We start from the raw sequence: 14,639 nt of genomic DNA on the forward strand, positions 1-14,639 counted from the left end.
TTCAGTCTGAATTAAGTTTACTGTGGGAACGTTCATCCTGATCAGCCTGTAGAACAATATATCTTAAAAATAAATATTCTATATAGTAACACAGTTTGTGTATAACCATGAGTTATATTTAAATATAAAGCTGTAGTTCATACCGATAAGAGATAATTGTCGAATCGAGTTTCATATTCACATTGATACTTTGTCCCAATGAGATTGATAGTTCCTTATAAATACACTGTAAACATTCAGAACTGGCTTGATTAGAGGAATTTGTTTTCAGAATCAAATGTGTTCCTTTGAAATTTGCATTAACTAAGAAATATGGCACATACTATATACTTGTAGGAAGATTGTTGCACTCAAATAGCTCTGTAAAATTGTATTATCAACCCGACATTCAAACACAGCCAGATGGTATCCAATGTCAGCTGTATAGCTATATGTGTTACTTGTAATGTTTGTTACTGTTGGTGTGTCTGTTGTAGCATCTACCAGAGAGTCGTTCCGGTACCATGTAACTGTTGGCACAGGGTTACCACCAATTGATGTACACGTCAGACTTCCTTCACTTCCTTGAAATGTCGAATTCCGCCCAGTGATTATTGGAGTACCAGGAGCTTTGACAAATATAATACATCAATATTTTTCTGACTAAACAAAGTAGAAATAAACTGAGTCACCTGTTTTCGGAAAACATTCCTAGTATGTTTATCTTTCTATTTTGAACTAATAAAGGTTCCTGAAAATTTATCTGACTGAACAAAGGTTATGTGCCTTAAAACAAATGTCTGGAATTTAAACTCAGGATTATCATTTGATTTTTTTCGAATTGTATACTTCATACCAGTGTTGTACTTGTTAACATTAGAAGGACAGTTCACTCCATGTGATATGAGAGCGGGTATTACATTGTACTTTGATAAAACATCAATGAATAAAAGACCATTATGCAAAAGGAAGTCATCATATAATATGAATGTTCAATAAAAAAGTTTAATGTGTATAATCTTTTGATTTTGGCATTTGATTAGGGAATCGCCGTTTTGAATTTTACCCGGATTTTTCAACATAGATTTCTTTTTAAACCCATAAATCATAGATAAAAGATCAACAGTTGATTTTTCGAATTATATAAAATGACTAGCTTTATATCATATTTTGTTCATCTGAATCATGCGACTACGTATTTAACTGTTGAAGGCCGTACGGTGACCTATAGTTGTTAATGTTTGTGTCATTTTGGTCTTTTGTGGATAGTTGTCTCATTGGCAATCATACCACATCTTCTTTTTTATATTAGACGAATGTCGATCATTGATATTCAGGGTTGCAAAAATAGGCAATAGTAGTGTATATTGCTGTTCGTAAGTTATAAATCCATTCATAGAAATAAAATCCGGGTTACATACAAAAACCGAGGTAAACACAACAACTTTAAGAGAAAAACAACTGAACAATAGAAACTCTGAAGTGCAACAAAAAACAAACGCGAATACAACATACATAAACACTATATTTCAGTCAGTACTATACATAAATGTTGTTTTATTGTTGTCTTACCTATTTTTTATTAAATATTTACATTTATTTTTTATTCATTTTTGTTTTCTATTCATTTTTATTTATGTATATACAAACGAACTTCCTAATTTCAACCAACTGGACGCCGAAACATGATTGTGATCGATTTGTTTACTATTTTTCATTCATAAAAGGCAGGAGGATTTCAATTCCAGGTGAAGACAGATAATTTTTTCATAAGTCAATTGTCAGAAGATATGAAATTCATTCATTTACAAACAGATATCATTTCATTAGCAAAATCATTTTCAATCTAGTAAAGTACAAAATTTTAACACTTAAATACAATTTGGTGAGTATATTTGCGTGACAGATTAAGAATGCGTTGATACTAGGAAAAGAAACCACAGTAAATAAACAGGCACACATCATATGAATGGTTTTATTTTGTTTACCCTAAATCCATTGGATGTTGGCTGTGTATAATTTAATCTTAGATGCGTGATTTTTTCATTAGTTGTTAGTGACTTTGAACTAGCTGTCAGTGAACTGCGAGTACTCTCAGATCTGTTCCTAGTGTCTTTTTGGCTAAACGTTTAGGAATTTCGGTCCTCAATGCTCTTCAACTTCATACTTTATTTGACCTTTTTAACTTTTTTGGATTCGAGCGTCACTGATGAGTTTTTTGTAGACGAAACGCGCGTCTGGCGTATATACAAAGTTTAGTACTGGTATCTATGATGAGTTTATTCTGTTTTTAGGATGTACAAATACCCGGCCACGTCCATTTGTATTTTTTCCATCTGATGAGTTTACCCTTTTCAACTGATTTTTATAATTTGTTTTTATACTTTTATATCTCTGTTCCCAGGTTAGGGGAGGGTTGGGATCCCGATAACATGTTTAACCCGCCACATTATGTATTATGTGCCTGTCCCAAGTCAGAAGCCTGTAATTCAGTGGTTGTCGTTGTTTTAAGTGTTACATATTTGTTTTTCGTTCATTTTTTAAAAATAAATTAGGCCGTTAGTTGTCTCGTTTGGATTGTTTTACAATGTCATTTTGAGGTCTTTTGTAGCTGACTATGCGATATGGGCTTTGCTTATTGTTGAAGGCCGTATGGTGACCTATACTTGTCAACTTCTGTGTCATGTTGGTCTCTTGTGGTGAGTTGTCTCATCGGCTATCATTCCACATCTTCGTTTTTATAATATTTTACATAAATGTCTAAGCATAAGATAAAATAATCATAACACATGATCACGAGCTTGTAAACTAAAAAATGTATATGCAACCAGAATCCAAAGAAAAAAGGTATTATTTTTACAAAATCAAGTGTATAAACGAGAACAGTAACTAGTTACCACAACAACTAACAACATAAGTTAGATACATATTAGTAAACGTTATTAAAGCATTTAAGAGACATGATAAGATGAGATGACCCAAAGGTAACCACATAGGCAAACATTTGGATTTTCCGGCCCATGTCCGAGGTATATCCCAGCAATTCTTCTTTCTATTCTTATTTTATTTTGGCTATTCTTCCTTCTGGTCCCGTTCTATTATTTGTGTCTTTTCCCTGCACCTTGCCTATTTAAAATGTTCATACACTTGACCACTTGAGTTTCAATGTTATTTCCCCCCTTCAATGTCATCTGTCCTCAGTCTATCGCAAGTATTGACAAATCTTGTCACATGTCTTGTCTTGACTTCTAAACCCAGTTGCCTTAAGTTTACCGCTCTGTTAAATTTAGAGCATTGGTTTACATTACTCATTCCCTTAAATATATCGGATATTCATTGAAACCCTTCATGTCCAGCTGTCCTCTGAACATTCGACCCCTCCCCAACCCATGCTTCACCAGGTCTATCCTTGCCTTTAATGTGAATGCAGACACAATGCAAGTAAGTAAACATATATATTTACCCTGTTCAGCATTCGTTGCTAGATAAATTAAAAGCATAAATAGGAATAACAAAGTACATTATTTTATTTCATTATTTTGTAATGAAAATAAAGGTTTACAATCCGCATTAGAGCTCATATGTATGCATTCAATTCTTGTTGGCAGGCAGTATTACATTATTTACTACACAATGAAACTGAACATTAATCATGTAAACAGTAAAAAGTAACACTTAACTTGGGAGAAATGAGAACCATATCAATTTAGTTACCGTTGTTTTGATTATAATGTTATAGGTTATAAATTGCATCGGATGAGACAGATGGTTAAATACGTTAGAATGTACTAGCTTTTATTTTAAAACAACAATTTTTGACATGCGTTAAGATTTCACGAATTCAATCGACAACTTCCCATCTAACAAAAGTATGTTTTGTGTGTGGTCACATCGTTGTCAATATAATGAAATTTAATGCAACCGTGATACCAGTGAGAGGTTAAGATAGCTTTAAAACCATGTAGAAAATTCCTGTTGCATTTCAGGAATATGACAGTTGATGTGTTTTAGCTTTTGATTTTGTCATTTGATTTCGAACTTTCCGTTTTGAATTTTCCGCCGAGTTCGTTAACGTTATTCTTTGTTATTTTACTTATTAATATCCGATTTCGAATAGGAGTTCATATGTTACACTTCTGTCTGTCTACATTATCATACGGTCTTCGGTTATAGAGTTGTGCTCTTACACAAAAAATGCCCATACAGAGTTGCGAGGAAGAAAACATGTAACCAGTATTACAAACATTAAATAGTCACTATCACGAATTGATTAACTACACGGTGTACTGGTACCTCAACTAACTAGTTATCTCATTGTGTCTCCCCAGAAACCATACAAAGCTGAAATATTTGTGATATAACGTATGAATGTAGTGCTTTGTACTTCCTTAATTTGTCTTTGAATGTATGTATTAACTTTTTGAAAGTCATGCGATTCCCTCAGTTTAAGTTTACTTTATAGTTGTGATTGCTTTTGATCGAAATACAATATTTCAATGTCGTTTATACACTGCCTTGATGTTTTATTATGTGTGGTTGGCACTTACATTGACCAAATGATGTTGCTGTTAGTGATAAAAGCATCAGTACAAGTAGAACAAAACGATGACTGGTCCTCTGAAGTCTCATCATTTCTGGCAAAGTGGTGACAAACCACCTTGTTTTAGTAATGTCCTCTAACGAATACTGTTAAGAGAAAAGAGTATAAACATTAAATGAAGAGCAATATATTTGTAAAAACGGTTAAAAAGTCAAAACAGTCTTAACAATTGAACTCTTTCGTATGAGATAATTTGTAGTGATTTCTATTGACAGAAAGGTAAATAAGGACACACATAAATGTATATGTCAACAACGCAAACACGAACATGATGCATAGTATTGTTTTCTGTGCGTTTTCTTTGAGGGTGTTTTGTATAGTTTGATACGGCTGACGATTGTCATGTATAACATTAAGAAACACAATGTTAACATATTCTCAGATTCAATTGAATGAATCATGATTCATACCTCAGGTCACATGATACCATAAAATAACATATAGTAATAAATAGATTGATAAACAAAGAATCCGGGTAAGAAACTAAAAACCGAGGGAAACACATCAACAATAAGAAGAACAGAACGGAGCAACAAAAAGAAAAAAAAAACAAGTGTACTAAGTTTCAAGTTGATTAGACTTCAGCTTCATCAAAAACTACCTTGACAAAACTTTAACCCTAAGCGGGACGGACGAACGGACGAACGGAGCCACAGACCAGAAAACATAATACTATCGTAGGTGGGGCATAAAAACAACCAATATACACAGAAACGGTCTTTTAATAACACCTGCCATGACTTGGTATTGAATTGAAATGCAAGGGGTAACGTGTCTCTTCAAGAAAATGGCGTACTTTTTTTCTTCATAAATATACATAAAGAAATTTGTTACTCGTTGCTGCAACAGAACATCTCAGTTTCTACTCACAAATTGCTTGTCAAAAATACATAAAAAATAACTAATAAACTATTTCATTTCAAATTATTCTTTTTTTTTATTTCATTTTACTTAATAGTTTCATTGAAACGAGAGGCAAATAATACCAAAGGGATAGTGAAACTTATAATTGGAAAATAAACTGACAACGCCATTACCAAAATCTAAAACCACAAAATGACAGACAGCAGTTTACAAAATACAAATGATAAACAGATTCTGCTCTACGTGTGACACCCGTCATGTTGATCATGTAAATACAAAGCCAAAACATTCAGCCAAAGTCTAATTCGGAGATTACATTCAAGGACAAAGTAATATTACAAAAATACTAAACTCCGAGGAAAATTCCATAAAAAATCAAATGTCAAAATAAAAAGCCAATTCACACCAAACGAATGGATAACAACTGTGGAAAAGAGATAAATAGCTATCGTATACTCCTGAAAATAAAAAAATGTTGCCGAAATGCCACGCCGACCACCTGACGACCACTCTTTATTTCTACTTTATAGAACTGTCGTTTTACTATTCAAAAGAAACATTATCAGTTTTGCAGAAAATAGACATAATAGAAAAAGGACACAAATATTGCCTTTATACTTTTCGAAAAAGATCTGTAGCATTATAATTTATTTACACGTATCATATTTTTTCAAGAGATGAAACAACAAAGGATTTACTTTTTTATGCTATTAGAGTGAATACAAAATTTTTGTACCCAAATTCTTACAAAATAAATCACCTGTTTTTATTGGTAAATTACAATACATGGAGGAACAATAGTGTCAGTGTTGTCCCACTAAGGGGCATTGCAAACAACTATTAGTGAATTAGAATATCTCGATTTGGAAAAAGAATGCCAACTTCATATTATAATAAATGATAAATTCTAATAACAATTAACATTGTCGTCATTACCAGCCGTTATAAATCTTCTGCTTCATCGTATGTTGTAACATATTTATTTATTCATAACTTCATTTAAACTATAAGTGCTCTTTAACAAATGTGCATCAACAGAGTTATGGTTGAATACAACTGAAATCAACACTTAAACGTTAAACAATCAACAGAACCCTTTGATTGATTGACATGATGTACTGTCTTTTTCGCAGTTAGTTTCGAAAAAATATAGAAAAAAAATATATTTACAAGCACAAATGCAGTTAACATGCATAATAAAACAATTGAATCAATACATCGGACTTTACAAAATTACACGCATGCGTTCATTGTTTACCTTTCATAACCTCAATTGAACTGTGAAACTGTTCAAACAATACCAGCGATCCCAACATAAAACCAAGTAAGGACAAAAAGACAAAAGGTAATAAAAATGCTGAGGCCGACAACTTTATTGTGCTTTTAACAAATTCATCCGATAGTAAACTATCAAGCAACCATTTTTGATGATTGATAAAACTTTAATATATTATTTCATATTGCTAAACAAATGAATAGTTATTTAATAAACATTTAAATCATTTACGTCTGTTATTTATGTTATTATATTCTTGAAATTTCTTGGTTATTACGTGAAATTGTATACATGCAAATTTATTGTGAATATCTAGGTCGTAAGAAAAAGAACATAAACAGTATAATATTTGTCTTCATTCACTAAATAGCTTGTCATGCAATATTAGGTCTTTCTCTTTTGATATATGATTGCATTGTATGGTTCAGCTTCCTTTTTGTCCTAATTTTTTAGGATGTTATATTTGGAGAGAAAACACGTATATAAATAAAATTAGACCCAAAGACATTGTTGAAAATTAAAGGAACCGACTGACTTATCATCACGTTATTTGGCCCTGCGATGTTGCACACTTTCACCTCTTTCTGTAAATTTATCTTCACGTTTCCAGAAAAAATTTGGCAAACGTTCATGAAATCAAACATTAGTTGAGGTTTGTGAAAGCGACATTCACAATATATATATTACTGTTTTTTTTTTGTTTTTTTTTAATTAATTCACTAGCTTTGAATTTTGGAAAATACGTTGATATAAATATAAGAAGATTCGCTATGGTTGCCTTTGATCATCAGACACTTATTAAGGTCGAACGTATAGCAAGCCTTTATAAGTTTTTGAAGTTTTTGAAATACTAAGGCTTTTCTATCTCAGGCATAGATTACCTTAGCTGTATTTGGCAACACTTTTAGGAATTTTGGATCTCAATGCTCTTCATCTTCGTACTTTATTTGGCTTTTTTTTTTTTTATTTTTGTGGATTCGAGCGTCACTGATGAATCTTTTGTAGACGAAACGCGCGTCTGGCGTATATATAAAATTTAGTCCTGGTATCTTTGATAAGTTTAGTTACATATATATAACCATATTTACAGTTTCATTTTTTATGTAAAATTACTGCAATATAGATTATCAATTGAATTTTGATAACCGAAAATTCATCCAATATAACAAGCTTTGTGTAGCATTTTAAGCACATGTTTTAAATATTAAAGTTAGCTAGCATACTTGATTTTCCGAAAACCATATTCGTTGAACTACTGACGTCACGGACGATTAAAAGGACAGATACAATGATAAAGATAGGTATGTACATACCAAGATAATATTTTTATTGATGAATGTTTTATTGATAAGGACAATGTGTTATTTCCGTAGCCATTCAATCCATTTAAGTATTAGATAAAATACAAAGGTAACAAAGAAACAGGCCGGTATTAACCGTTGTCGGATAGTTTTTCTGCACGAGTAGTCAGGTCAAGGTCCGAGGCGATAGCCGAGGACCTTGACCTGACTACAAGTGCAGAAAAACTATTCGGCTGGTTGTTATCGGCCTTTTTCTTTTGTTACTTTTGTTTTTTATCTGACTTGTACAGAAAAACTATTCGGCTGATTGTTATCGGCCTTTCTCTTTTGTTACTTTTGTTTTTTATCTGACTTGTACGACGTTTCAAGAAAGTAATAATACATTTTGCAAGACTAAACATTTGAGAAATTTAGATCGGGAATAAACACGTGTTACATTATGGTCCAATCGCAGCTTACCGCCCAAAATTGATGACTAAGTTGAATGATTTTCTTCTAGATTTGCTGCTTATTTGGACGTGTATTACATGAACACGTTTTGTTTATAGGACCAATCGTGTTTTGGTGAGTTGATAGGGATTTTATCTTTTGAAAAGAAATGATTTTTATTTACTTATTTCCTGTCTTATTTTTATTGAAATATACACGTCAGTATCATAATTTCTTTACTTTCAGCATTGTCCAAAATACTATTCATATCCATATATTGAAGAAAACATTTATTGACCGAATATTTTGCTTCATAAAGGGGTGGTATGTTCTATTTTGAGAATATTAACTATTTACTTTTCAACGCCTTCCCCCAATTTTTTTTTTTTTTAAATTAGCACTATTTACGGTATTCGGAAAATTAGGAATCGTGCAAAACATTAATTTGTCATCTGCTTGACCATAATAATTTTTTTCTCATAAAATTTGGGATCAAAATATCTTTTTTAGGAGATAGCCATACCCCCTTTTTTTAAGTTAAATGTCTAATCCCTTAGTGTACTGATATAAATAGTATTTTACTGGAAATGTTTGAAAAAAGATATTGATGCTAACGTAAATATTTTGTTCAATAAAAATACAGGAAATAAGTCGGTGAACCAAAAAGTTCAAATCTAATTGAAAGTTAAAGTGCCCATGAACTCACTGATTATGCACGAGTGATTCTATTCATAAAAAATGTCCGTGTAACAACTAAAATGAGTCCGTGTATCATCTAAAAAGAGTCCGTGTAACACCCGTTAATGTACTGTTTTTCTATAGCTCTGCGGGGGGCAAAGTCGTACAAACATTCAAACTACATGCACTAGCTCAATACATAACTGGACTATTGGTTTTGAATTGCTTTTGAATTGTGGATGCAATTAAATGAAATAATTTCAAATCCAATCCCAGGATATCTTAGTTCTAAACTTCATCGTTTGGATTTCAATCTTTTTTTTCTATTTTAAGAAACAATAATTGTTATTATTCAAATACCAATCGTTTATGAAATCTATATGAAGGCAAAATATTAAAATTGAGTTCAATCTGATATTGCGCTTGTTACAAAAGGTATACAGATATAACGAAAAATGAAAACACAACAAGACAATTGATGATGCACAATAAATGATAAACACAGTACAGATGTGAAGGATGGTTTATCACAAATTACAATATACATTTAGAGGTTACCAGTTAATGGCAGATTATTAGTTGCTAAACAAGGGAACCCAATCTTTCAATTTTAATTTAGAATGACAAAAGATCTGAAATTCGATACTCGAATACTCAGTCATGATACTTTTTAGTACTCGAGAACTCTGATAAATGTTTTACGCATTGTTGTATAATCTTAATCTTGTTTATATTTTCCAAATCATGAACATTATTTGCTTCAAACTTTTTCCGATGATAATGGTGGCTTGGTGGCTTGAACCTGGTTGTATAGCTAGCTTAGCATCTACCTTGTATGGCAATTGTTTTTGGATCCAATATGTGGGATAGTTCTGAAAATTTCAAATGAATAATTTCTAGTATGCCGTCATTCCTAAATCACCGTTATCACAATTGTATAGTAAATCAGGTTTAACTATATGATCAAATAGTTCGAGCTGACTTTTCAATGGCCTTTTATTGCCTTTTCTGCTATAATTAACTCAAAGTCTAATTATTCGGTATCGCCTTCAATGTCATTTTCGTTATATTTTCAACTAAGACTATTTGGTTAACAAACTTAAAAACAAATCTTATGTTCATCATTTTGTTTCAACGCATTTGTCAAAAATCTCCATCTGCATAACGCTACGTACTTAAAAATATATGCGATTTCACTGACGAGTGTATTTAACAACACATGTTCAAGACATTCTAAGCAACATTCAAACGTATTGAAAACAAGCATTGCATGCACAATTTATACAAGATGGCAAAAAAGTAAAAATACCGAACTCCGAAGAAACACAAAGACATATTAGGTAAAAATGTCAAAAATAGGGGAACAGCAGTCAGCATTTTTTTATAATGTAAATCACACTTCAATAAACAAAGATCGGAATTCCAATGGGGACTAACTGTGCACCACTTATTGCGGACCTGTTTTTGTATTGCTATGAGTTCCAATTTATGAAAAAAATAAGCAAAGACCCATCGAAACAACATCTGATAAACAAATTTAATAATACTTTTAGATATTTGGATGATATTTTGGCTCTTAATAATGACGACTTCAGTATGTTTACATTTATCCTGTTGATTTTACTTTAAATAAAGCGAATACTAACAATGACCACTGCCCTTTCCGCGATCCTGATATCTATATCACTAACGGAAAGCTGAATACTAATAAAAGAAATGATTTTTCATTTCCTATAGTTAATTATTCATTTTTAGATGGTGACGTTCCTTTGTCACCATCTTACGGTGTTTATATATCACAACTTGTACGATTTGCTCGTGTATGTAACAATGTTTTAGATTTTAACGAGAGAAATTTATGTATTACTGAAAAATTATTACACCAGGGTTTTCGATATCACAAACTAGTCAAAACATTTACTAAATTTTATCATCGGTATAAGGACATCATTCGTATATTTAGCCCAACATGCAGACGTCTTATACGTTTAGGTATTTCACATCCAATTTTTTATGGAAAAATTCTTTATAAAGCACAAAAATGTCAGTATTTACCGCCGAAACTAACAAAACCTTTAAATAGACGTATTAAAAAGGGGATATAGTTACGATACTGTTGTCAGGTCATTAAAGATTGCATATTTTGGCGTTAATATTGATTCACTTATAGGGTCTTTGCATCGGAACTAAACACATTTATTCAAAAACCAGTTGTTGGCATGACACGCGTTATGTTCTTCTCATATATGTTATAATGGTATGATACTAAACCCCTAACGGGAGGGATTGTGCCTGATTTTCATATGATAAAATCATAATCTTTCAGTCAGTTTAATTGAAGTCTGGAGCTGGCATGTCAGTTAAATGCTAGTAGTCTGTTGTTATTTATGTATTATTGTCATTTTGTTTATTTCCTTTGGTTACATCTTCTGACATCAGACTCGGACTTCTCTTAAACTGAATTTTAATGTGCGTATTGTTATGCGTTTACTTTTTCTTCATTGGCTAGAGGTATAGGGGGAGGGTTGAGATCTCACAAACATGTTTAACCCCGCCGCATTATTGCGCCTGTCCCAGGTCAGGAGCCTCTGGCCTTTGTTAGTCTTGTATTATTTTAATTTTAGTTTCTTGTGTACAATTTGGAAATTAGTATGGCGTTCATGATCACTGACCTAGTATATATTTGTTTAGGGGCCAGCTACAGGACGCCTCCGGGTGCGGGAGTTTCTCGCTACATTGAAGACCTGTTGTGACCTTCTGCTGTTGTTTTTTCTATGGTCGAGTTGTTGTCTCTTTGACACATTCCCCATTTCCATTCTCAATTTTATGTCAACAACATAAAATACAAGAAAGGCATACAGACAAAAAAAGACAAGATTACAAAAACTTACGAAAGCACAATAACCCAATGACCGGATGTTTAAGTTCATAGCCTCGTCAAAGAAGTATTACAAAATATGACTAAACAGAAAAAGTAATAATTACCAAAGACAAATCTAAGAAAATTATAACACGTTATTAAGATGATATGACCTAATCGAAAAACCTTTTGGTATTCTTTAATTAAAAAAATCATTAATTATATTATCTATAATACTCATTACAACGTATGACAATGATGATATATCGATAGCTTTTTGTTTTTTATCCTTTTGTTTTATAAAACGACCTGATAGTCAGAAAGAGCAATGAATCAAATACTTTGTTAAAATAAAACTAACATACATGTATACATCCATAAATAGATATATATTAATATATATTTGATCTTATTGTCAACGGAATATATTTATGCCACTTTTGTTATCTGTCTTTTTTTGGTAACTACCCATTATGTACATTATCTACCTCACTAGCAGGAATGGGAGGTACATATAGGCCACTATATCGATTGCCTTTTAAACTGTGTTCAGTTCTTTAAAAAGATTTAAACTATTTTGTTGGCTCTTATGCTCATGTTTACTCAGGTTTTTTTTCCAATATTATTTCCAATCGCTTTGTCTAAACTGATCAAACAGTTTTCTCAAATCTTTTCTTTATTTCCTCACGTTTTGTTCATATAAATATGTGTAAAACATTTTCTGCTGCTTCGGTTAAATTAAACATGGCATCGAATTCTTTTTGCTGCCATGATAAAAAAATTTCTATCAAGCAATTTTTCAGAAAGCATGAAACCAAAGCTGTGTTAATTTCATCAGCACTTAGTAATAATGCTTTGTCTAGTACATTTGAAAGTTGACAATATGTTATTGTGAATATTAGAGTTTCATTTATAAATCTTCCTATCATGATTTCTGGGGCTTAAATAATCAATTTGTAGTTTTTATTTGTTTGAAAAAGTGATAAAGGAACGACAAAATTGTACAGAACTGAGGATTCTAAAATCCTTAAATAAATACAATTCAGGAGCCTATGGCCTTTGTTAGTCTTGTATGATTTTTAATTTAGTTTCTTGTGTATAATTCGGGGTTAAGTATGACGTCCATTATACCGTACTAGTATATACATTTTTTAAAGGACGCCTTCGGGTGCGGGAGTTTCTCGCAATTGGAGACCCATTGGTGGCCTTCGGCTGGTGTCTGCTCTATGGTCGGGTTGTTGTCGCATTGACACATTCCCAATTTCATTCTCAATTTTAATCAAATCAAAACGAGCGATTTGATTTGAAGGGTGTATTCCAAACATGTTTAACCCGCCACTTTCTGTACATGCCGGTCCCAGGTAAGGAACATGTTATTCATCGGTTGTCTTTTTTGTATTTAATCATTTGTGTTCTTCATATAATTCAGACCATAAGGTTTCCAAGTGGATTTTTTTTTAATTTGTCACTTCAGGCCTTCTGTGCCTCGTATGGGGTATGCTCATTTTTTAAAGCTTTATAAAAAGTGTGACGGGTACCACATGTCATCTATATCAGAAATTGATAATTTTTCATAGATCTAATAAAGGCAACAGTAGTATACCGCTGTTCGAAACTCATAAATCGATAGTAAAAAAAAAACAAATCCGGGTTACAAATTAAAACTTAGGGTAGACGCGCCATAGATGTGAATCCTAGATGTATATCAGTTAACGATATTCCTTACGAAAGAATTAAATCGTTATGAAAAACTTAACTGTACACAAGGTATATATTACAAATATCCCATAGAAGTGTAAAAGTCAACACTCATAATATCATAAAGGTAAGTAAAACAAGTGTCAATAAATAATAAAATATCAAATCTATTCTGATTTTACTAAAATAATCTTGAATGTAATACCAATAAGAAATCGAACCAATTCTATAAATCTGAGTTGACATAAGTTATGGTATATGTATTTATACCTAACACGGCGTTGATTTGTATCCAAAATAAACAGTACTGTGCGATTTAAACTTGTACCATTCTAAGATTTTATAAGATGACGAAGATTATTTTCCATTTACGTAATTTGACCAGGTGTTATTGCCGTTTGATGTCAATATTGTAAGACAACATAATTAGTTTCTTAAATGTGTGAGTGTGTTATTTTGTGTTTGTTTATTATATGAATAAACTAAGAAAGAAAAATAGTGGATGCATTTTTAAAAAATCGTCTTTCCCCGAACTGTCTCCGTCCTTTACCTGGAGAATATAATACTCAGTTAAAAAACTTGTGTCCAATTCATTTGTCCTTTTTGAACAATGAAATATGTTTAAACTTAACTAATCTTTTATCTGGAAACACATGTGTATTGTTTTAAATATTAAATAATCAATTTCCAGAAAATCAATATTTCTAATGTTAACTACTGTTTAAATAGAATAGTTTATTTCTTGCAAATATAGTAAGTCGTACCCTAACAGTTTTAAGTCCACCTATTTTCTAAATGGAGCTGTATACATGTCTTAACTATTAATAATTATTTCTATATTAATATTTTTTCTAAATCAATGATTCGTGTACAATTTATATTACATTAATATATATAAAATAAAAATCTCAACATCAATATTACATGAAACAAAGGCTGCTTATCTAAACATAA

At 31.7% G+C, this 14,639-nt stretch overlaps 1 long non-coding RNA gene across 1 annotated transcript; it reads right to left on the minus strand.

Annotated features, from left to right (window-relative positions):
• Positions 1-329: 329 nt before the first annotated feature.
• LOC143057340 (uncharacterized) lies at positions 330-4,655 on the minus strand. The gene is made up of 3 exons (XR_012972710.1): positions 4,527-4,655; positions 3,443-3,460; positions 330-608 (listed from the first exon to the last, which is right to left on the minus strand). It is a non-coding gene; the product is annotated as an uncharacterized LOC143057340 (long non-coding RNA).
• Between the last annotated feature and the right edge of the window lie 9,984 nt (positions 4,656-14,639).

This window comes from Mytilus galloprovincialis, chromosome 1 (genome assembly GCF_965363235.1).
Source record: "Mytilus galloprovincialis chromosome 1, xbMytGall1.hap1.1, whole genome shotgun sequence".
Classification (NCBI taxonomy): domain Eukaryota; kingdom Metazoa; phylum Mollusca; class Bivalvia; order Mytilida; family Mytilidae; genus Mytilus; species Mytilus galloprovincialis.